The sequence below is a fragment of the Nyctereutes procyonoides genome, unplaced genomic scaffold (genome assembly GCF_905146905.1).
Source record: "Nyctereutes procyonoides isolate TBG_1078 unplaced genomic scaffold, NYPRO_anot_genome, whole genome shotgun sequence".
NCBI classification, from domain to species: domain Eukaryota; kingdom Metazoa; phylum Chordata; class Mammalia; order Carnivora; family Canidae; genus Nyctereutes; species Nyctereutes procyonoides.
In genome coordinates, this window is record NW_026575047.1 from 27,443,643 (window position 1) to 27,468,306 (window position 24,664).

The 24,664-nt window shown below is 43.1% G+C and overlaps 1 long non-coding RNA gene and 1 pseudogene across 2 annotated transcripts; both read right to left on the reverse strand.

The window, feature by feature from the left end:
- Positions 1-1,996: 1,996 nt before the first annotated feature.
- LOC129510107 (uncharacterized) lies at positions 1,997-13,124 on the reverse strand. Of its 2 annotated transcripts, none has more exons than XR_008664523.1 (4): positions 12,969-13,124; positions 7,064-8,568; positions 3,435-3,546; positions 1,997-2,670 (listed from the first exon to the last, which is right to left on the reverse strand). It is a non-coding gene; the product is annotated as an uncharacterized LOC129510107 (long non-coding RNA). The 2 variants fall into 2 exon arrangements; XR_008664522.1 differs by having other exon boundaries at positions 6,931-8,568.
- Positions 13,125-17,207: 4,083 nt separating this feature from the next.
- LOC129510372 (mRNA turnover protein 4 homolog) lies at positions 17,208-17,927 on the reverse strand (annotated as a pseudogene).
- Positions 17,928-24,664: the final 6,737 nt, after the last annotated feature.

The following is a 24,664-nucleotide window of genomic DNA, read 5'->3' on the forward strand; positions in this document are numbered from 1 at the left end:
TCAACTCTGTTGTTTTTTTTTTTTTTTAAGATTTATTTATTCATTCATTCAGAGAGAGCGAGAGAGAGGCAGAGACACAGGCAGAGGGAGAAGCAGGCTCCATGCAGGGAACCTGATGTGGGACTCGATCCCGGGTCTCCAGGATTACACCCCGGGCTGCAGGCGGCGCTAAACCGCTGTGCCACCAGGGCTACCCAACTCTGTTGTTTTCTGTATCAGTCTCATTCTCAAGCCAACCCCCTCTACTAATGGGAAACATGGAAAATGATGGAGACATGCTATTTTAGAGAGAGAGGGAGAGAGAGATCAAGAATGTCTCTAAGAAGAGGGGAGTTAAATCGGTCATGTGAACTCCTAGTGGAGACCTTCTAGGCAGAGGAAAAGGCAAAAGTCAAAGATTTCAAGTTAGGAATGTTTAGGGTGTGTGCAATTGGTAGCAGGCCAATTGGGATAGGGCGAGCAAAGCAGAGAAATGAGTTAGAGATGCTACATATTAGAAATGAGACCAGAGAGAGAGAGGCAAGGGCAGATTATATAGTGATGTATAAGCCATGGAAAAGAGGCTGGACTTCACTCTATATGCGAGAAGAAGACTTTGGAGGGTTTGGGGCAGGAAAGTTATAGGTTTATCTTATGTTTTAAACCATTCTCTCAGGACACATGGGTGGCTGAGTGGTTGAACATCTGCCTTTGGCTTAGGTCATAATCCTGGGGTCCTGGGATAGAGTCCCACATCGGGCTCCCCACAGGGAGCTTGCTTCTCCCTCTGCCTGTGTCTCTGCCTCTCTCTGTGTCTCTCATGAATAAATGAATAAAGTCTTTTTAAAAAACCCAAACCATTCTGTCAAGCTGTTAGGTAGAGAATTCACTGTAGGAGAATGGTAGCAGGAAGCCTGGTTAGAGTACAAGGTGAGAGAAGAGCGTGGTTTGGTGGTAGACTAGCAGGACTTGCTAACGGACCAGATGTAAGGCATAAAGGAAATACAAGAGTCAAAGATGGGTCCTAGGTTTATAGCTTAGATATAATAGGGATAATCATATCATTTATAGAGGTGGGGGCACTTGGGAAGGAGCAGGTTGGGAGTCAGAGTTCTGGACATGCTTAATTTGAAATGTCTGCCAGACATCCATGCAACATGTCAGGTACTTGGACAAATGAGTCTGAACCCAGATGATAAATTGGTCTTGGGATATTTTGGGAGGCAGGAATGTAGATGACAAAAGCAGGATGCTAAGAACCAGTCCTTGGGGTACTCTAACATATAGAGACTAAAAGGTAGAGATGAGGGCAGCCCTGGTAGCTCAGTGGTTTAGCGCCGCCTTGAGCCCCAGGGCCTGATCCTGGAGACCCAGGATCGAGTTCCGCATTGGGCTCCCTGCATGGAGCCTGCTTCTCCCTCTGCCTGTGTCTCTGCCTCTCTCTCTCTCTCACTCTCTCTCATGAATAAATAAATAAAATCTTGGATCCCTGGGTGGCGCAGCGGTTTGGCGCCTGCCTTTGGCCCAGGGCGTGATCCTGGAGACCCGGGATCGAGTCCCGCGTCGGGCTCCCGGTGCATGGAGCCTGCTTGTGTCTCTGCCCCTCTCTCTCTCTCTCTGTGACTATCATAAATAAATAAAAATTAATTTTAAAAAAATAAATAAAATCTTTTAAAAAATAAAATAAAAAATAAATAAAAGGCGGAGATGAACCTGCCAAAGGCTACTGAAAAGTAGTGACCTGTAAGGTGAGGCAAACCAGGAGTATGATGTCTGGCAGCCAGGTAAAGTGAGCATTTCCAGAATGATTGAGTGATTAATATGTCAAAGGTGCTCAGAGTTTGAGTAAGGCAAGTTCTCAGAATTGGCAAGTGGAAACAATTCAGATCTGCAAAACACACATTTTCTGTGGACTACCGGCATTGTGCTCTCAAGTCCTCATTCCTGCTAATGATGGCAAAAGAGAGGATTAGTGAGGTGATTAAAGATTGCTTCCTATTTTTTGGATTTTATTTTATTTTAATTAATTTTTTAAAAAAAATTTAGTTATTCTCTCTGGGGTTAACTCAATCTCTTTGGGGTTAGTATTAAGTTCAAAGACAGAACTGCTCATCAACATTATTTTCCCCTCTCTCAAAGGTTTCTTCTGACTCTCAAAAAGTCTTCTGGGGGCAGGAGGGAGTGTATGGGGCAAGGATGGGCCACTGGTTTTTGGTCTTTGCTGATGTATGTAGCACCTGCTGGCTGGTTCTTTAGTCTTGGCTTTGTTTCTAAGCTCTTGGCCCTAATCAGCAGCCCAGGCCTTTTCTGGTCTATCTTTGAGTCCTTTCTTCTCACGACGGGGAGCACAGCAGTGTTGTTCACTGCCCTTAGCCATGGCCACCTTAATGTGGGTGCCAGGATCAATGAAGGCATTCTCTCAGGATCTTGCCACTTGCCTTAGTGATGATAGGTGTGCAAGAACAAAGCTCTCCCTTTACATTAACTCCAACGCCATGTTGTTTTTTTTTTATTGTTCTTCACACTCCTTCACCATCAGGGGCTTTAATCTTGAGAAGTGGTAGACAGGACACTTGCTTCTGACCCCTTTGTCTTATTCGGGGTCTTTTCTCTGTGATTCTGTGATCCTAGGTGGCCAGACTTGGTTCTTGGTAAGTAAAGAACTTTTCCAATGTAGAGAAGACTGTCTCTCTTAAAAAAAAAAAAAAAAAAAAAAAAAAAAAAAGGCCAGTATTTAATACTACTGTGTCCCTAGAGAGTCAACTTTGAGAGTCAAGGCTAAGAAATAAGTTTTTTTTTTTTGAATAAGGAATAAGTGTTGAAATTTGTCAGAAATTATTCAACATTTATGGAAATAGTAACAATTTTCTTCTTGAAGCTATTAATATGGTGCATTATATTAATGAATGTTCTTGTAATGAAACAATATATATTATTTTTTAATTGAAATATAATTGACACCAACATTTTATTAGTTTCAGTTGTATAACACAATGATTCAATATTTGTATTATGGTGAAATGATCACCACAATAAGTCTAGTCAGCTTCCGTCACCATACATAGTTTAAAACGTTTTTTTCTTTTCTTTTTTTTTTTAAAGCTTTTACTTATTAATTAATTAATTAATTAATTTATTTATTTAAGATAGAGATAGAACGTATGAGCTGGAGGGAGGAGAAGAGGGAGAAGCAGACTCCCCACTGAGCAGGGAGCCCAACACAGGGCTCCATCCCAGGACTCTGAGATCATGGTCTGAGCCAAATGCAGGTATTTAACCGACTGAGCCACCCAGGCACCCCTGCAAGTTTTTTTTTTTTCTTACGAGAAGAACTTCTATGATCTATTCTTTTAGCAATTTAAAAATATGTAATATATACAGTACTATCAGTGATAATCATCCTGCTGTACGTTACATCCCCATGACTTATTTATTTTATAACTGGAAATTTGTACCTCTTGTGTATGGGGTTAATTAGAAAAGACTTCTAATTAGCTCTTCTTTGAAAGCAGAGAAATCCATCCATCCATCCACCCGGTGTAGCATGGAGCCACATGGCAATATGCTCTAAAAGGAATGAAAAATACAACTATGTTATCAGACACACTATTTTAATAACATTATCCCCTTTTTGTCTAGTTTCTTACAATACCCCTTGGTGAACTGCATTGCTCTTACTTCTCATGGGCTTTCAGCCATACCTGAGCAGTTGCCTCTTGTTCCAATACTCTTGTCCTGCCACTCAAAGAATCTGGGTACAGCAGGGGGACCTCCACTCTCAATTCTGCTGCTGCCTTTGCCAGGCAGACATTGTCAGGCAGTCCTGAATTCAAATTGTGTTTATCCCATCCCCATATGTGTGACTACATGTAAGTCACCTACAACACTTTCTGAGCCTTACTTTCTATCACAATTATAAAATGTGCATAATAGGGCACCTGGGTGGCTCAATGGTTGAGCATCTGCCTTTAGCTCATGTTGTGATCCCAGGGTCCTGGGATTGAGTCCCACATCGGGCTCCCTGTGAGGAGTCTGCTTCTCCCTCTGCTTATGTTTGCCTCTGTCTGTGTCTCTCATAAACAAATAAATGAAATCTTTAAAAAAATGTACATAATAATACTGATCTCAAAGGATAAATGAGAATATTAAAAATAAGGGAATTAATAAATGTAAGAAGCTGGATATAGAATTGGTGTTCCAAAAAATATAAATGATAAAAGAGTACTTAAAAGAGAATTAGGGTTTCTCTTCACACCCCCAGGTCTGGTGGCTGGGCACTCTCTGTGTCTAATGATTTTTATGTGTAACCAACCAATTCTCCAACACCAATGGGGTGTTGAATAATTCAATTTAGTTCTGACACGGACTGCCTGGAATTAACCTAAGACTCACCAGGACTCATTCCCACAAGAATGCCTGCCCTCACTTCAGATGCCAGTAGTAAATATCAGGTCCTCAAGCTTCTCACACTTCTGTCAAAGGTTCCTAGCCCTTAACTCTCCACCCCTCCAACTCCCCAGCCTCCCACCCCTGGTTCCATAATTTGCTACATGAAGCAGCATATAATATATAATATGTAATATATATCGCTCCTGTCCAAAGGCACCTGAGCACAGGAGCTTCTGTTTCGTGGAGTTGGGGTAAATCACCCTGCCAGCAGCACATGGATGTGTTTGCCAATTTGTAAGCTTTCTGAATCAATTGTTTAGAGGTCTTTAAAGAAGTTTCATTACATAGGCATGATTGATTAGATCATTGGCCATTAGTGACTGAACTCTATCTCTAGCTCCTCTCCTCTCCCCAGAGGTGGGGTGGGATGGGGTTGAAGGTTGCAACCCTCAAATCACATAGCTGGCTGTTTGCTCTGACAACTAGACCTCATCCTGAGGCTATCTAAGGAGAGTTCCAGAGTCACCTCATTAGCATAAACTCAGGTATGGTTGAAAAAGGCTCCTTACAAGTAACAAAAGACGCTCCAATACCACTCCTGTCACTCAGAAAATTCCAAAGGTTTTAGGAGCTGTGCTGGAACTGGGGACAAAGACCAAATTTATTATTATTATTATTACATTATTCCACTAGTTACTCCTCAGACTTTGACTACAGATCCTTTTCAGCAAAATGATCATATGTCTTGTCAGAACATTTACATTTGATGCAGCATGTATAGAATTATTATAGATACAGCAATAGTACCAACATGAATATACCTAACAGATTTGGAGAAGCCAATGTGGGCTAGAAATAGATTTGAAGAAACAACTAATTTGTCCCACTAAGCCATTACAGACACTTTCATATTCTTGAAAATTACATACATTTGACCTATTCAGCTTAAAAGCTTTCCATCCACAAAAACGAGGGTAATATGTATCTCTGCATAGCACACTGGCACATTGGCTGCCATTTTAATTTGTTATAATAAAATTTGGTTGCCAGTTGGATTGCTCTCTTCTCCCTCGATCTACTGTAGTTTGTGCTTATGATAAGTTTGTGCAGGACTATTTAGCATAGAAATCAACTGATGGTTAGTTCCTCCTCAAGCCAGTCAATTTCTGTAGGCGTGTCCTGAAGAGGTCTTGACACAACCCCCCAATACATTTGATAACCAATACTGGTGTTACCATAGGACTTATTTACATGATATAGTTGAATCTTCAACACCACCAGGATTACACCACATGGCAGTGTGGTCATGGTACAATTTGGTAGCCCAAAGATATAGTCATATTACTAGCATTCCATTTAGTCATTTACGGTTGGTCCAGTTTATTATCATATCATATGACCAGAATGTCTTCCAGAGTGCTCTCACTCAGATTTTCAGGCTGCCATTTGACTTTGTCAGGTTCCAAAAGCAGGAGTGGTCTTGACAAACATCAGCTTCACACTTCTGGGCATCTGGTTTAACTGTGCTAAGAGATAATATTATTCCCTTGCTCTGAGTCTCTCTACAGTGATTAATATAATATTGGGTTTCCCTTGTTGCATAGCTTGCTTATAATTTCTTTACCCTCAGCTATTATTTCTCCTTCTCTCCATATGTTTATAGATATGTATCTTTTTTACTCAGACTTTTCCACCTTTGGAAAGGACATTGGTTCAGATTGCTGGCAGCAATACTAGTCTAGCAAATATCTTCCCCTCCCACTGCCTCAGTCCACTCCCATTCATCTAGGGTAAGGTTACACATATACACAACTAATGGGCTGTCTCAACCAGTAGACATGACAATAGTATTTGCTGTGAACTCCAACTTTCCCAGATGGGTTGTAGGCACAGTCTACCCCAGCAGGTCCTCAAGAATTCTGACATAAAGGTTTAAAAGTACAGTTATGGCTTCCTACTTAGGAATCATCTCTACTTCCAGTAACTACAGTTAGATCCTTGGCTCTGGAAGCATGGCATCAGGTAGGAAAAAAGAAAGTTGTGGTGACATGGGGGAGAATTGTATAATCACACCAGCATTCTCCCCTACCCCCTTCCCCTGATCCCCCAGAAAATTGGAGGAATCTATCCAGTGGGGATACTTAGCCCCTCTCATGTTGAGGGTGAACACACACTCATGAAGTTATGTAATCCAGTTCCTCATGCCTTTATTTCTCCCCCTGTTTTCGACATAAATGTTTTAGTCAGCAAATGTTCGACTGCCCATTCCAATTCTCTATTAAACTACTCCTCTAAGAACGATATGCAGTACGGTATGCCCATTTGATGTGTATCTCTTGCCCCTCTGTTGGACACTATGGGCTGTGAAGTGCATCCTTTGACCTAAAGAAATGTAACTCAGTCAGCTAAATTGGTCCAGTATATTCTGTTCCAATCCTTTAATAGTAGTTTGAATATTTGCATACATTTGGGAATGCAAAGCCCAGTCTGGAGGGTCTATTCCTCTAGGGCCCATTTATAGCTTCCTGGAGCCACCAGCATTTGTCCAATGTATCCACTTACCAGCTATGGGTGGGGCCTTTCTCCTGGGGAGTTTTCCCCATAGCCATTTGCAGCCTCACTTATTGGCAGACAGAACAGTTCTTGGTGTTTTGTGACTCGGAAGATGTAAGAGGAATATGTAGATTCAGCTCACCTCTGCCTGCTATAGCACCGCCATTCCCTTTCAATCCAAGGACCCAGATAGTCACTTCAAGGGAGAGCATCAGAAGGTCCATTTGGGGGTTCCCAATCATCTTTCGAATCTGGGAAAGAATTCTTCTGATGGGCATCAACATGTATTCCTTTAACACATCCCTTAAATTTCCACAGCAATTTCTAGAGGGCTGTATCTTACATAGGCATCCATTTAAGAGTCCACTTTTCCACTGTTTATTTACTTGACCAGCACTGGCTCCTGCCCATGAATTGGTAAAAACTCAAGGATTTTACCTTTATTCAAGTCTTCCATTACTGCTATGAAAAGAGCATCCAGTTTAGCTAATTGAGCTGATTTATTCTTACCTTCTTTAGGGTCTTTCCTTCTGCTGGTATTAATGTTGCAGCTTTGCAAACAGTATAGTATTCATTCTCCTTGGAACTGTCTCATAAACCAAGCAGTTCTTGGTTAGTCAATTGAGTGGTATTCATAGGGTACTGTTCATGTGGTGACAGGTTTTGGCAGCTCCTGAGGTGGTTCCAAAGTCTGGGAAAAAAGACTACCTCCTATGCATACAGGTGGATGACTCCTCAATTCCCCTAACAGCATGTTCCTGTAGAAACTGTTGCCATTTTTTTCTGGAACTCCTTGGGGCCCTATTGTCCTTATTAGAGCATTTCTCTGACATCACCCAAGACATTATGGGTATCTCAGGTTTCGTGGTTATTTCATGTCCTTCAGCCATACAGGCAGTCTCAAATGCCCAATAGCAAGCTAGTAATTATCTCTCAAATGCTGAGTATTAAGCAGCAGCATGTAGAATTTTCAGGTCCAAAATTCAATGGTTGTCATTGGGAGGCAGATACAGGCTTTCACCATAGGCTCCACTCTGCATGTCCAGTGGCAGACACCTCTAAAATTATATCTGAGCAGGGATCATAGGGCTTAAAAGCACTGAGAGTTATCCCTTTATATAACTGAGATGTGGCTTGCTTTTGTTCATTTCCCCACTCAGACATAGCCTTCTCTCAGGAAGTCTTCAGGAACTAGCAATATTTCTAGGTGAGGAATATGTGTTCTCCAAAATTCAGATAAACCAAAGAAATGTGGACTCCTTGTTTGGTCTTAGGGGTGGGTAACAAATAGCAGCAGTTTTTTTTTCAGTCACTTGTGAAATGTCCTGGGTGGCTCCTGACCAGATTAAGAATGTTGCTTGGTTGGGTGGGTCCTTTGATCTTTGTTGGGTTTATTAACCTCCCTTCGTTGTTCACATGAGTCACGATAACATTCAAGTCAGTCCTAGCTTGTTCTTAGGTTTTCAATATTATCATAAGATCATCAATATTGTATATTATCACCTTGGGACCTCCATCAAATCCAAACTCCTCTGACCAAACTCTGACAGTAAACTGGTAGATCCAGATTGCCCTGTGGCAGTAAGTAGAGGTAAATTTGGATCCTTTCCACATGAAGGTGGACTTCCGTTGGTTCTCTTTTTGAGACTAAAACAGAAAAAAAAGTTTGGAAGATCAATCACGGAGTATTCTATGATCTATTTTTACTCATAACACTTCTAACACCAAACGTGGTTATTCTCCCTTCCACATCAACCAATTCTACTCTCTGGACACCAACTAGCTGTCTTACAGTTCAGTTCTGATGCTAACTACTTGGAGTTAGTCTCAGACCACAGCTTTAAGAGCTCAGCCCCACAAGATTGCCCTCAGGTCAGATGCTGGTTGAAAGCGTCAGGTCCCCAGGCCACCCGCATTGTGTTCAACTTGGCTACAAGGTAGGGGTTCTCACAAACCCCTACTTTAGAGGTATTTGTTAAAATGATTCACAGAAATCAGAAAAATGCAATGCTTACTTATGGAGTTTATTATAAAGGATATGGTGGGGTTCAGGACACACTGGTCCAAAATATTGGACCTTGGTATTCTGAATATCTTAGACTGGAGGAATTTGAGAAAACAGTGGAAGCAGGAAGGTACTGTGCCCCACCACACCATGTTTCTTTTCCTCCTTGCAAGGAGGAGAGAAATCTCCTATGTGAAAGGAATCCTTTCTTTACCAGGAGGAAGGGACATATTCTTATCATCAGTGACAGGGAATTTAGGTCTGAATAGGCTGGATAAACAAACTTTGTTAATTCATGGTATTTAATATCTTTGGTCCAAACTCCTTTGCTTTGCCAATTCTTCACAACTGTATTGTTTCTTTATCTAAAAGATATAGAAGCTTTCTGCTTGGGTCACTTCTTTGGGTCTTCATTTTCTTGTGAAGGCTCCCATGTACATGTAAAAGTTCAACATAACTTGCATCCTTGTCTCCCATTAATCTGTCTTTGTCAGTTTTATTTTCAGAAACAATCAGGAATGTCCTAGGGGGGTAGGGAAACTTTTTTCTCTTCTACAGATACAATGAACAGCTAGGTGAAGAGGTACATGGGGTGAGGTCTGAAAGTGTCTCCAGCTCAGGAGTCATTGGGGTGTGCCACCTCCTGGCACATGGATGTGTTTGCAGACTTGGAGGCTCCCCAAATCTCATTGTTTAGGGGTTTTTATAGAGATTCATCATGTAGACATGATTGACTAAACCACTGGCCATTAGTGATTAAGCTCAGTATCTACTCCTTCTCTATTCCCCAGGGTTGTGGGGGTGGGGTTCCTCTGGCAACCAGCCCCCATCTTGAAACTCCCCAAGGATCTTCTAAGAGTCACCTCATTTGCATTAACAGGTATGATGGAAAATGGCTTGTTATGAATAACAAAATACATGCCTATCCCCTCTATCATTCAGGAAATCCCAAGGACTTCAGGACAAGGACAAAACCCAAATATATTATTATTATTATTATTATTATTATTATTATTATTAATATTCTATTACAGCCTCTTTTCTACCATCTCCCACTCTAGCCATATTGTCGCTTGTTGAATACACCAAGAATATTTGCTACCAGGGACTCAGCTCATGCCCCTTCTTTTTTTTTTCCCAGAGTGTCATATGGTAGGTTTCCTCATTTCCCTCTGGTCTCTGCTCAAAGCTCAACTTCTCAGGAGGCCATTCCAGTCATCCAGACCCCCTATCCACCTCACTCTGCTGTGTTTGTCTTTGTCACACTTAGCACTGCCTGACATGGTTACTTTTTACTTTTTATTTTTTTTTTTGTCATCCTCACTCTTTAAAAGAGTATAAACTTCATAAGGGGAGGGGCTTTATTTTCTCCACTGTGAATCCATAGCAAAACCCACACTGCAAAACCCATTCATCCACCTGTAGTATTTGCCAGAACGGGTGATTCAGGATCTATTCCTCTATCTTCAAATTTGCCACAAGCTCAGGTTTCTCCATACCTCAAATTTTATTATAAGCATTTTCAAATATAAGAGTAATTGAAAAAATATACAATGAACTCATTGTATACAGAAACTCTTACCCCAGATTGAACAGAAGTTAATATTTCATCATATTTATATTCTTTCTCTTTCCTTACTCTATTTTTCTCTTTCCCTTCCTTCCTTCTACTTTTTTTTTAATTAAGCTGTAGATATTATATGATACTTTGCCACCTAAATATTCCAGCGAGTATTTCCTGGGAGTAATAACATTTTCCTACTAACAAGAATTCCATTGTCATACCTAAGAATATTAACAATAATTCTATTATCTGATCTAAAATATGGACTATCTTAAAAACTTCTCCATTTGTCTTGAGAATATCTTTTATAATTTTCTTCTTTTCTTTTTTTGATGCAAGTATCAAGGAGCATACATTACCCTTAGATTTTGTCTCTTTTGTCTATTTAAATCCAAAGCACTCTCTCCAGATTTCTTATCCTTACCATTGTTTTTTGATAATTAGGCCAGGTTTCTTTAAGAACATGCTACATTCTTGGTTTGATGTCATTTAAATCTTTCTTTTAGTCTTTGTATTTTCTACAGTCCTGTTGAAGTGGACATTTGATTAGATTAACATTAAATACTTTTGCCCAGAATACTTATGTTTCCTATAGCTATTGTAACAAATTGTTATACATTTAGTGGCTTGAAACAATACAAATTCATTGTCTTATAGTTCTGGAGGTTAGAAGTCCTATATAGGTCTCACTAGCTAAAATTAAGGTGATGGAAGGGTAGTGTTCCTTTCCAGAAGCTCTAGGAGAGAATCTGTTTCTTGGCCTTTTTCATCTCCTAGATGCTGCCCACATTTCTTGGCTGGGACTCCCTTCCCCACCTTCAAAGCCAGCAACACCATATCTCTCTGGCCATTCTTCTGTAGTCACATCTCCCTCTGAAAGTGCTCCTCTTTTAAGTGGTCATGTGATTAGATTAGGCTTACCTGCATATTCAGGGTGATAATTTAATCTGCAAAACTCCTTTTGCCATGTAAAATAACACATGCACAGATTACAGGCATTAGAATATGGACATCTTTTGTGTGAAGCAGTATCACGTCTACTACAACTTCATAGGTGATATTTTGTGTGTCATCATGTCAAGAGTCCCATTAAGAAACTGTCATTCTACTAGTGAAACTAAGTTTCAGGGGGTTCATAAGTGAACTAGAGAGGAGAGAAGTTAGCAAAGCTGTGGGCCTTAGAACTACCTCAGTGTGCAGGGGAGGGGATAAAAAAACGTAGCTGCCAGAACCTTACCCCAAAGATTCTAATTCATTAAATCAGGGATAGTGGCTGCCATGTTAAGTCCTCTTTCCTCCTGCATAAGTGGGTAGATCACAATTGCCCAAGTCTGGGGCCCATCTTTGGAGGAAACAGGTGAGAGATAACAGGTGGAAGCTTGTTTTCTTGATCTCCTTCGAGGTCTGGCCTCTCAAGGACACCTAGTTATGGAGTCATTTCCCAATTTATCAATAGTCACCAGCAAGAATGAACATGCAACTGACAGTCAAAATCAGTGAGCTTTCTCAGGGAAATGGTTACTAACAGATTTCCTTCCTTGGGAAACAGCATACTTATTCATCCAGGTCATCTGCAAAAAAAAAGGGGGGGGGTGGGGGAGGGCAAGGCCTCCTTGCAAAATTTTTTTGCAATATTTAGCATTTAAATGATATGAATGTATTTTAACTAATTTTATTAATTCACAGAAAAAGTTATAGGAAAGTTGAAAAAAATCAAATGTATATAAAGATAAGCCTCCTTTTCTAGGCTTATCTGAAACAGTTGCTGTTATCAACTTGTGTATCCATCCAGAAATACATTATTTTTACACAGCATATTTATATAGATATGCCAGTATCTTTCTTATACAAATGAGACCATCTTGTACACACACTGTTTCATATTTTGCCTGGATTCTACTTCATTTTCTTTTTTAAGATTTTATTTATTGGGATCCCTGGGTGGCGCAGCGGTTTGGCGCCTGCCTTTGGCCCAGGGTGCGATCCTGGAGACCCGGGATCGAATCCCACATCGGGCTCCCGGTGCATGGAGCCTGCTTCTTCCTCTGCCTATGTCTCTGCCTCTCTCTCTCTCTCTGTGACTTTCATAAATTAAAAAAAAAAGATTTTATTTATTTTTTCATGAGAGACAGACAGGGAAGGAGAGGTAGAGACACAGGCAGAGAGAGAAGCAGGCTCCATGCAGGGAGCCTGATGTGGGACTCGATCCTGGGTCTCTAGGATCATGCCCTGGGCTGAAGGCGGCGCTAAACCACTGAGCCACCCAGGCTGTCCCACCTGGACCCTATTACATGCCAGTACATAGAATCTATTACATTCCTATTTATTTATTTTTAAGTAATTTTTTTAAAGGACCCCATTTCAGGGCCTGAACCCATGACCTTGAGATTAAGACCAAAGCTGAGATCAAGAGTCACACATGCTCAACCGACTAAGCCACCCACAAGTTCTTGCTGAATTCCTTTTTAAATTACATACCTTGCATGAGTGAGTAGGATTTATCATGTCACCTCCGTATTAATTTTCTTTTAGGTTCTTTCCAGACTTTGCTACTACAACCTTGATGTAATGACTAATCTTGTATAAATGGCAATTCCAATGCATATGAGTCTGTTTTAGGACAAATATCTAGAAAGTGATTTTCTGGGATAAAGGGTTTGTTCATTTATAAAGTTGGTTATTTATTGCCAAGGAGGTTGTGGCAATTATATTACCACAGAGTTTGAGAATGTCTATTTCAAAACACCCTCTTTTGTACCCACTCTTAGGCCATTGCAGTCTCAAACTGGAGTCTATTTTAGGAGATGCCAGTTGCCCAAGGACCAGGTTTGAATGTGGGGGAAAGAGCCCCAGTCTAAAAGTCAAAGCAAATAAAGGATCTTAGACCAGTTATTTACCCTTTCTGGGACCTAGGTTTCTCGTTTAATGACAAGATGAACTAGAGCAATGTTGACTCCATGATCCCAAATCTGGGACTCCCATCTGACAGCAATGGTCATTCACCACAATGCATGTATAAAGGGGCTCAATCAATACCCTCTGATCAAGTCCCATCAAATCCTATGTGAGATATAAAAGATAAAGTGTGAGCCTTGACCTTTTAAGATCCAAATCTAGCAAACCTCAAGGAAGTAGTGAACTATAAATGACAGCATATAATACAGTGTCATATTGGGCAGCATGAACTTGAGAACTGAGATTGTTGAGAGGAGGGAAGACTCATACCAGGCACTTGGTATCAGTGCAGGATTCATAGAAAGGTGCCATTTCCCTAAGATAAGTAGAAATTTACCAGGCAAGGATGGTAGAAAGGAACCTGGAGGCATATGGTGTTATGAAAGCCCAATTCACATAATGAAACAGCACACTGGAGCATGGGGAAAGCCTCCCACATGTGGTTGTGTCTTATCATTTGTTTGCACAATCACTGAGAAATGAAAGTGAACTCCTAATCTCCACTACCAGCATTCCTTCCATAGCATTTCCTGTCTCAGGTGACAGTAGCTCTATTCTTTCAGTTTGGTCAAACCTTCGAATCACCTTTGACTCCTCTTGTTCCCACGTCCAGCCGATCACCAAATCTCATTCAACCACTCTTCCTTCAAAAGAGATCCAAAACCCAAGTCCTCCTCTTTATCTTCAGTGCTCCCACCTTTGGTCTGGGGTCCCCAATGTCTCTCAACTGGATTGCTGGGAATGCCTCTTACCTGATTTTCTGCTTCCACCCATGACTTCCTGTGCACTATTCTCAGCATAGGGCAGAGTGATCTTGTTAAAATGAAAGTTGGATCATGTCACTCTGATGGTGTCCAATTGCACCCAGAGTGAAAGTCAGTGTTTATAATGACTTACAAGGTCCTATAGGGCAGGAGATGCCCCTCCTGTCTCTCCCCAGACTTCATATGTATCATTCTCTCCTTTTTATTCATCCTTTCCCTTCAATCCAGCTCTACTAGCTTCCTAGTTGCTCTGGGCACATTCTAGCCTCAGAGCTATGGCCCTGGCCACTCCTTTGTCTAGAAAATTCTTCCCTAAGATAGCATCAAGCTCATACCCTTGTTGCCTCCTCAGTAAGTCCTACCCTACATTCCCAACCTTCCTTATCATGTTCTGCTATTTCTCATAACACTTACTGTGCTACATAATACAATTACTATTTTCTTACATTTATTGCTTATTGCCTGGCTCCCCCTAACTCCTGCTCTACCGGAATGTAAGCTCCACGAGGGCAGGGTTAAATGTCTGATTGCTGCACTGCCTTAATATGGTGCCTGGCTCATGAAAGGATTCGACATATATTTGTTGAAGGAATGAATAAATAAATCATGGGATTTTCTGATGAGCTACCATGAAGACAGAATGGGTCAGAAAGTCGCCATCAAAATGAATATTTTTCTCTTGGTCTGTTTTTGTTCTCTGATAAGAAAAGTAGTACATCTTATTTTGATTCTCAGATGGATACCAACCTATCCGTCATGGAGTAAGAGAGCTTCCAAGAGCTTCGCTTCCTGGCGCTGTCATTTACTACTTGTGTAAATCCCTCTCCCCAGACCTCATTTTCCTGTGCGCAAACTGGGGGCAAGGACGCAAGCCTCCGAAGGAGAGATTAAATAAGATCACGGAAAAAGCATTTTAGGAGGATGCCTACCATTTTGTAAGTACTCAAGAGATCTGAATCAATTAGTGGTATTAGAGACATCGTGTCTTCCCCTAGGATCATCTTCAAGAAAGGCCTCAAAGGGGACGCCTGAGTGGCTCAGTGGTTAAGCGTCTGCCTTCAGCTCAGGTGGTGATCCTGGGGTCCTGGTATCAAGTGCCACATCGGGCTCCCTGCTTCTCTCTCTGCCTGTGTCTCTGCCTCTCTCTGTGTCTCTATGAATAAATAAATAAAATCTTAAAAAAAAAAAAAAGGAAAGAAAGGTCTCAAAGTTAAATAAAGCTCGTGGCTCTAAGGATATTCAGGGTAGAAGTGGGTGGGGGTGGCTTGGCAGTCACCCCTGGGGGCCCTGGCCCGTGGCACCCTGTTCCCACTGTCCTCTCATTGAACCACCTGATTTCCTCTTCTGTGAAGTCGCCTCCCCGTGCAAATCTATGCCAGCGAAGAGAAAAAAGCCAGTTTGGATTTTAGGGGAAAAAAGAAAAGGAAAAAAAAAAAAAAAGCGCAAAGCCAGCCTCGCAAGGAAAGCCCTACCTGTGGGTGGCTCGCTGCCTCTCCCCTCCCGTCCCCTGCCCCGCCCGCAGGAATTGAGGAACCCGCCTTTTAAGGAAAAGAGGCGGTGGACAGGCTGGGACGGAGGGGACGCGAGGGGCGGGCGGGCGCAGGTTCACCTGGCGCAGGAAGAGCGCGAGGCCCCGCCCGCCCCGCCCAGGCCCGCAGGGGCAGGTGCGAGCCAGGTGGCAGGTGAGGCCGGCGCGCGCGCTGATTGGCCGGCGTGGGTGGGGCGACATGGGGCGGTGGGGCGGGCGGATCTGGGGCGCGGGCTCCGCCCGAGCGCGGCCCCTGCCTCCCGCCTTGTTGCCCTTCTTCCCCAGGTGCGCGGCGGCTGGCGTGGGAGCCAGCAGGCCCCGCCGTTGCCAAGTCGGTGACTACGTCGGCTTGGTGGGGAAGGAAAGTGAATTTAGAGAGAATGACAAGGGTTTCCTGACCGACTGTTGGGCGCCTCCAGGAGGAACCCACCCCCGCCCCATAAAAAAGGCATTTTATTGGCCACTGTGTTGCGTCTTTTACATGCTCGCCCATTGGATTCCCACAAGGACCCTAAAAAGTAGGGACTGTTTTAAGTAACCACTCAACAGATGGGGAAACTGAGGACCAGAGACGCTAAGAATTGCCCACCCCCTGGAGTCAGCAAATGGTGGAGTGAGGCTTCCAACTCTACCCTCAGATCTTTTGCCTCCAAAGGGACTGAATCGCTGTCGATTTGTTCGTTTGTTTGTTTTTAAGATTTTATATATTTATTCATGAGAGCCACAGAAAGAGTCAGAGACCCAGGCAGAGGAAGAAGCAGGCTCCCTTTGGGGAGCCTGATGCTGGGACTCTATCCCAGGACCCGGGATGAGGACCTGAGCCAAAGGCAGACGCTCAACCATTGAGCCACCCAGGTGTCCCCCCACCCTTTTTTTTTAAGGACTGTAGGTTGCCATTAATAAAGCATTTTCTTGTTAAAATAGAAATATAACTGACATGTAATACTATGTTAGTTTCAGATGAACGAAAAGTGATTTCATATATGCATATAGTACCATGATATACTACAGATAATGATCACACGTCTAGTTAACATCTATCATCATATACAGCTTTTTTTTTTTCTTGTGATAAGAACTTTTAAGATCTATTCTGTTAAGCATCTTCTTATTTTTCCTAGATTTGCTTAGGGACTTGAAACCGATTTCCCATATTGTGGCTGGTAACGAGAAGCCACCACGCCTCAAACACCACCTGCAGAAAACCACTCTGCATCTTTCTATCCAGATTCCCTTCTCTAGAATTCCTTATGTCACTGAATCAGCAAGTCAAGAATTTAGGAGGGGTCCTTATTGCTCACATCCTCCAGACTCTTTTTTTTTTTTTTTTTTAGGAAAAGTCCTCTTTGCTGTCCACAGGAGCCACCCTGCAGACAGCTTTATTCCTTACAGAAAAGCAGTCCGTCCCTTGCCCTCCCTGCTGTTTGCCTGGGGCAGTGGCGGCCCCTCAGTCCTGGCCCCAGGTGCCTGTCAGCTGTCATCCTCCCCTTCTGATTCTCCCGCTGACTCTAAGGCACTCTCGGACAAGTCACCTCCCATCTGCTGGAACCTTCCAGACTGTGCATCCCACATGTATTTGATGGTGACTTTGAATTCAGCCATCTCCTACCCAAAAAGCTTCAGCACGTGGGCCTGCTCTGGGGTCAGCACATCACCCTCCTTGCACACCACAGGGTCGGACAGCAGAGTCACCACACCTCTCTGAGGGCAGTGGGCAGACCCAGCTGCCTTAGCTGTGGCTCCATGGAGTGGGGCAACTGCTCCAGGGGCCCGGGGGTCCAGGGTCACGGTGAAAGTTGCTTTGTTTTGGGCTCGAGCGAAGTCCATCTCTGTGTATTTTGTAGACCACTCATTCACTTCCTCCTTGGTGCGGTTGGTGAAAAGCAGACTGACCTCACCCCTCACCTTCTTGCTGACCTGATGCAGGTTGTCTTTGTGCCCATCAGCTGGGCTTCGACCCAAGGCCACCATCGTCACCTTGTTTTTGCCAAAGAACATCTGGCTGTGCTTCCAGGCATCCCGCATGTCCTTCAGCTTGCTGCTCCTCATGTTGACCACGGAGAAGATGCAAAGGTACCTGTACGTGTCCACACATTTCCGAAGGTCTTCTATCAGGTTCTGTTTCAGTTCTAAGCCTTTCTTGGCAGTTTTGCTTAAGGAAACTTTCTTGTCGCGCTTGGATTTGGGCATCGCGCTGCAGGCACACACGCCCTCCAGACTCTTCTGGGGGCTGAGAATGTGCTCCCTAAAACTACCATGTCAGCCAGCTTACTCTTCTTTATGCGTCGAGGGCTTTCTTTGGCTGGAAAGATGCTCCTGCCTTCCCTCCCCACTCATCACCTACTCCCTTGAGCCTGGACTCCAACCCTGCTGGTCAAATCAGGTCCATCCAGTCTTTACCAGGTCTTTCTGGGAAGATTGTGACCGTGTCCTCTTGACTACAAGGCATAGTAGTCTCAAATATTCTGTCCTCCAGACCTCTTAGTACTCTTTAAAAAAAAAAAAGATTTTATTTATTTATTCATGAGAGACACAGAGAGAGAGAGGCAGAGACACAGGCAGAGGGAGAAGCAGGCTCCATGCCGGGAGCCCGATGTGGGACTCAATCCTGGGACCCCAGGATCACACCCTGGGCTGAAGGCAGATGTTCAACCACTGAACCACCCAGGTGTCCCTCCCCTTAGCACCCTTGAAAATTATTGAGAACCCCCAAAACTTTTATTTCTGTAGTAATAACTATTAATATTTACTATATTAGAAATTAAAACCAAGAGAATTTAAAACCATTATTTAAAGACAGTAATAACCCATGATATAACAGAAACATATTTATGAAAAATAACTATAGTTTCCAAAAAAAATAACTAGAAGGGTGGCATTGTTTTATCTTTTTGCAGATCTTAATGGAAGCCAGCTGGTTTCTCCTATTTGCTGCTGCATTCCATATGTCCTGATATTCCTATAAGCTCTGGAAACTTCCACAGTCCCTTCCTCAGGAGGTGAGTGAAAAAGGCAAATAATATCTTAATATATTGGGACAATAGTTCTGACTTGGTGAACTCCTGGAAGGGTCTCAGGGACTCCCTAGAGTCTCTAGGCTATAGTGAAAGAGATCGTTATTTTTAGAATGTTTGGCCTCATGTTGGCTTTGGTTTTTGTTCAAGTTTTTATTTTAATTCCAGTTAGTTATCCTACAGTGTTATATTAGTTTCAGGTATACCATATAGTGATTCAACACTTCCATACATCACGCGGTGCTAACCTTTATCTCCATCACTTGTTTCACCCATCTCTGCACCTATTTCCCTTCTGGTAACCAAGAATATGTTCTCTATAGTTAAAAGTCTCTTTCTTGGTTTTTCTCTCTCTCTCTCTCTTTATCCCCCTTTGTTCATTTGTTTTCTTTCTTAAATTCCACATATGGATGAAATGGTATGGTATTTATTTTTCTCTGACTGACTTATTTCGCTTATTTCCCTTGCTATGTTGTTGATGCCTTACCCAAGGCTGAAGACGTGGTGCATGATGTATGCATACTCCATTCTTGTGGGATGATGGAGAAAGCATGCAGTCCCAGGTTGCTGCCTCATATTGGATAAGTGAAGTGGCTGGCCCAAGGCCACACAATTAGAAGGGTGATGGGCTAGAATGTGAATCCAGATCTGTCTCTAAAACCTGTACTTTTAACATGTACTCTATGTAACCTAGTCCAGGGCCTGGTACTTGGTAGGACCTCAACGAATTGTTTCTAGGTGAGTTGACTAAAATGAAGCGCGCAAAGGTTAAATAACTTTCCCAGGGTCACACAGCTCATCAGTAGCAGCTGGGAATAGAACCTGGCCTTCTAGTCCAACAACCAAATATCAGTACAACTAAAAAGTGAGAAGGTCATGGTGTGCCCGGGTTAAGTATCTGACTCTTGATTTCAGCTCAGGTCATAATCTCAGGGTCCTGGGATTGAGCTCTGAGTAGGGCTCTGCATTCAGTGGGGAGTCTGCTTGAGATTCTTTCTCTCTCCCCCTCTCCCTCTGCCTGCCACTTCCTCTCAAGTCAATCAAAAAAATGTTTTTTAAAAAAAGTGGGGAGGTCTTACTAGTTGTGTGGATGCAGAACTGAGTCCAAGATCAATCATTCAGAAATACTTTGTTGAAGGTACAAGTGCTGAGGCAAAGACTCACACAGCTCCACATCAGACTTCAAAGCTGCAACCAGGGCAGATCCTAGACTGTTACTGAGACAAGCTCTTAGTTAGGAGGCACTGGTGAAAAAATGATATTCATGACATTTGGGAAAATAAAACAAACCAACACAGAGCAGGATAAAGTAGTCTCAGAGTTGGGAACCTCTGAGACCCCTGAAATTCATGTTCTGAAATGTCTGTAGAGTAAACACTCCCTAAATGAGCAATGGGTCGTGTTGTACTGCATCAGAAGTGTGTTGTAGGATCTGCCAGCTGGAGCTTGATTCTCTGCTACCCTGCAAACTTTGTGGCATTTCACATCATTCCAGCAGCATTACTGATGAGCCTTGCTCTAGATAAAATGTAGTAATATACTAGTCACCACAAGCCACTAACCTGACAATGTTAGCTGTTCAGTCCAGACATGAGTGAGGTTAAGAAATTGGGTTTCAGGAGCCTGACAGATCTAGTTTCAGAGCCCAGTTCCATTATTTTCAAGCCATCAATCTTAGGGCACTTAGCTTCTTTAAACTTTGTCTGCTCCTTCTGTAAATGAGAATAGCGAAAAATTAGTAAAGACATCTACTCTCAAGTATACTAATAGAAATTAGTATTACTTTAGCTTTCCAGAAAGCTAGAAAAAAAAATGAAACAAATGTCGCTTCAACCATTGAAATAGATATTATCTGAACACTAAAATTCAGATGTCCTGCTGAAGGTGAGTACATGCTTCAGCCTTCACAAAGAACTTAAATATTCTTGTTTTGGTTGCCTGTTTTATGGCCTGCCATGCCTCCTTTGAATTAACTTAAGAAAGCAGAGATGTATGTAATCTATTTTCAGACACATTTATTCACAAGGATTCCAATTTCATAAGTTGGACCTTAGGAGATGATAGAAAATATATAAATTTGTCTTTGTCCCAGTTCCTGGCACAGAACTCCTGAGACCCTTATAATTTCACAAGGGTTAAGAGTATTAGGAACATTTTCTGTTCCTCTGTCTTTGACCCAGTTCCTGACACAGAGTTCCTAAACCCCTTGAAAATTCCTGGGTGACAGGACTGTTTTGGGTTCTAATGAGGTGACTCTTGGTGGGCTCCTGGATGGGGCTGGTCACCAGAAAGACCAAACCATGATTAGAAGCCCCACTTCCATTCTCCGGTGAGGGGAAAGGGTTGAAGTAGAGTTGACGGTGAATTATGCCCCCATGATGAAGCCTCCATAAACATCTCAAAGATATGGGTTTGAGCACTTCCAGGAGGGCAACACACCTCAGCTCCAGGGGACAGAAGCTCTTGTGCTTGAGGCCCTCCCACACTTCATCCTTTGTGAAATTTCTTCATCCGGTGTTTCATCTGGGTCCTTTATCATATCCTTTAAGAAACTAGCAAACTGTTTCTCTGAGTTCTATGATCTGGTCTAGCAAATAAATGGAACCCAAGATTGAGGAATCTCTGATTTGTAGCCAAATGGGACAGAAGTTGTGAGTACCCTGGGACCTACTACTTGTGATTGGCATGAAGGGGGTAGGGGCAGTCTTGTGGAACTGAGCCCTTACCTGTGGAATCAGATGCTATCTCAGTAGTCTCAGAGTTGAGTGAAGTTATAGGGCAACCAGCTGGTGTGGCACAGTTGCTTGGTGAGCAGAATCCCCACATTTGGTACCAGAAATATTGTGAGTGTGATATTGGTATCAGAAAATAGAGAAACATGGCAGGTGGGTAGTGGGTGGTGTTGGGGGAACAGTGGGTTTTCAGACACAGACGTTATGCTTCTTGACCTGTGTTATAGACACCTTGAAGAAGGCTGTGGGATTTTATGGAAAGAATATACATTGGCCTTGGATTATGACAGGCTGCACTGCAAAACATCGGTACATGAGAAACCCTTACTAGAGTTAATTCTGTTTTGAGACCTGTCAAATTGTCAGTGACTCACCTCTCTGTCCCAGGCCTTGCCTTCATTGTATTAATCCCAGACAGACAGAAGTTTCAGGACACCCAAAGACTGGAAGTAGTTGAAGATCCTTTGTCCCCATACAAGGCAGAGCTAAACAACATTCAAATATTACCCATGGCACTTCCAGCCCTCGGCCCGAGACAGGTGTATTAAAATGTAGGTTTCATTTTTATTTGGGTATGGTGAGGCCTACAGACCAGAAGATGACCACCATTGAAAAAATAGTTTGTTACTCACTGTTCCCAAGAAAGGGGGGGCACATTGCACCATTCGAGGCCACTCAGGGAAGCACCAGGGTGGGTTAGGAGGCAGAGTGAGAGAACACACAGCAAGAGTCTGTATTGTGGTTTCTGCAGAAGCAATGGGCAAGGCAGGTTAAGCAGACCTAGAATTGGCTAGTCTGAGTAATTTTGGCAGGCTCTGGGGTATAGGGGCTGTCTGTCCTGAGTTGTCTGGTGCCTGGCCTGGGGTGATCAGCACATGGGAATATCGGCCTAAAGTGTAATAGCCTTTGGAGAAACTGACAGGGGAGATGTTTGGGGTGTGGGCTTTGGATTGGTTGGTTTGCTTATGAAAGGAGCATTTGCTGGTGGGTCCTTTAACGTTTCTAGAAATTGTCTAGCCGTGGGAGGGGGAATATCTCTTGGGTCAGCAAGGCCTTGAAATGTCAAAGCATCAGAAAATAGAGAAAATAAAGAACATGATTAATAGAGTAGGGCAGTGACTTTGGCTCCATCATATCCCCTTAGCAGTTGGTCTGCAAGCACAACCAACCTCCACAGCTTTGAGCAGCTGACTGAAGGTTTGAGATGTCCGGAGTCCTGTTATGTTCTCCTTGGGCCAGAGTCCCAGCTCTCCTACTTCATTTGCCATCCCTAGCAGCAGGAGTGGGTGTTTATAATCCTCTCTGTTTTGTAACAGGAACAGAGTACTCAGCCAGGACGGCCTCCCCAACAAGAAAGCTTGGTGCAAGAACTTGTGCAGGCAGTGCATTTTCTCCTGCTTTACAGCTATTTGGTTTTTGTTTGTTTTCCAGGAAAAGGACATACTGAGGTTGGTGGACTTGCTTCAAGTTTCATTAATTTTATTTGTCGTCTGAGGGGAGGAGCTGTCACCAGTGCTGTGTGTCTGTCCTATGTACCCCTCTCTATCACCACTGCCCTGTTCTAACCTGAGCTTTGACCCCATCTGGGACTAGGAGAGACAAAACCTTGCTCACACTTGCCTTCTTCTGATGGGAAGGGCTTTGTCATAGGTCCTTCTTTAGGGCTTAGAGGGACTCCAGAAGGCCTGACTGAAGTGAGGACAGAAGCCCTATTCAAGGCATTACACATGTAATGCCTTCTCCTTCCCCAGGGGGTGATGGGGGTGAGGCAGAGTCCAGCCAACAGTTTAGCATCTGGAACAAATGGTACGAAATGGATCTCAACAACACTTAGTGAATGGACACTGTTCATTAGAATGTTATCTCACTCATTCAGCATTTTTAAGATATCAACAAATACTTAATGGTTGCTTTAGTGTTGCTAGAAAGAGCATTTACAAATAATCATCATTTAATTTTTATTTGGAACATTAATTCTACCTATCTAGTTATAGCATCATGAGTTGAGTTTTTAAAAGAACATTTGGTGGAGAGAAAGGTCAGTACAATTCTCAAATAGGAGCTTCCATCCCCTTCTCCAAGCCCCTTGGAATTCTATCACCGGTGTGCAGAAGCAGAGAAAGTCACAAACCCCCAAGTTCCTTGGGGAGGCCTGTGGACCCCTGGGGAGGCCAGCCTGGCCCAGCAGGGAGAACTCTCAGTGGCAGGGCAGAGCCAACAGGAAGAGGGGAGGGTGCCTGATGAGGAGTGAGATGAGGCCAGGCTCAAGTGAATGACCTGCTTTGTCCTCTCAGAGCCCTCTGAGAGAGGATTAGGTAACAGATTGGCTGAAACCACTGTCATCCTAGCCATGAAGAGGGTCAGGGAAGGCAACTGGGAAGACAGAAAGCCAATGATGATTTCCACCATCTGTTTCCTCTTCAGAAGGTGAATTCTAAGGAGGGTTGAACACCTGCCTGGAACGTGCGGGTGTGTGCCAGACTGCAAACTCTGAGAGGTTCAGGGAGAAAATTAAATCACTTTGGAAAAGAGAAGGAACAGCTTGAGGAGTATGGGAGAGGGGAGGGCTTGGTGCCCTGGAACAAAGAAGTAAGGCCACTGTGGCCAAAGTACAAGCTAGGGGAAGAAGAACATCATTGGAGGGGGATTGGAATACATTCCGCTGTGTGGCGTGGGATGGTTCACTCTTTTCAGACTCTTGATGACATCTTTAGTAAAATGTAGACTCCTCATTAATGACATGTTTCAGGTTTACTTTTTAAGGGATACAGCTATGTGTTGAATCCTACTGTGAGGCAGGTGCAAGGGTGAGATCAGAGGATGCGCAGTGACATGCTCATTTCTACTTCTTTGGTCAAAGCAAGTCCAGTGGCCACATCCAAGCTCAGAGTTTATTAATTCTGTGTGTTTCCTATGAGGAAGAGTTGTTCATGTCTGTCTCATCCACCAGGACTGGAAGGGCCTCCATAGTCAGATCATTCTTACCCATCCCTGGCCTCTGGTGCCTAGCACAGTGCTTGGCACAGAGTAGGTACTTGATTAGTGTTTATTTCATGAAAATATCTCTGGATTTGCCTTATCTTCCCATTGCCACCATTCTAAGTCTAGGTTAGACCTGGACTATTCTAGCATCTTTTCCATGGCTCCCATCTTTCCAGGCTCTCCCACTGCAAATGTAACC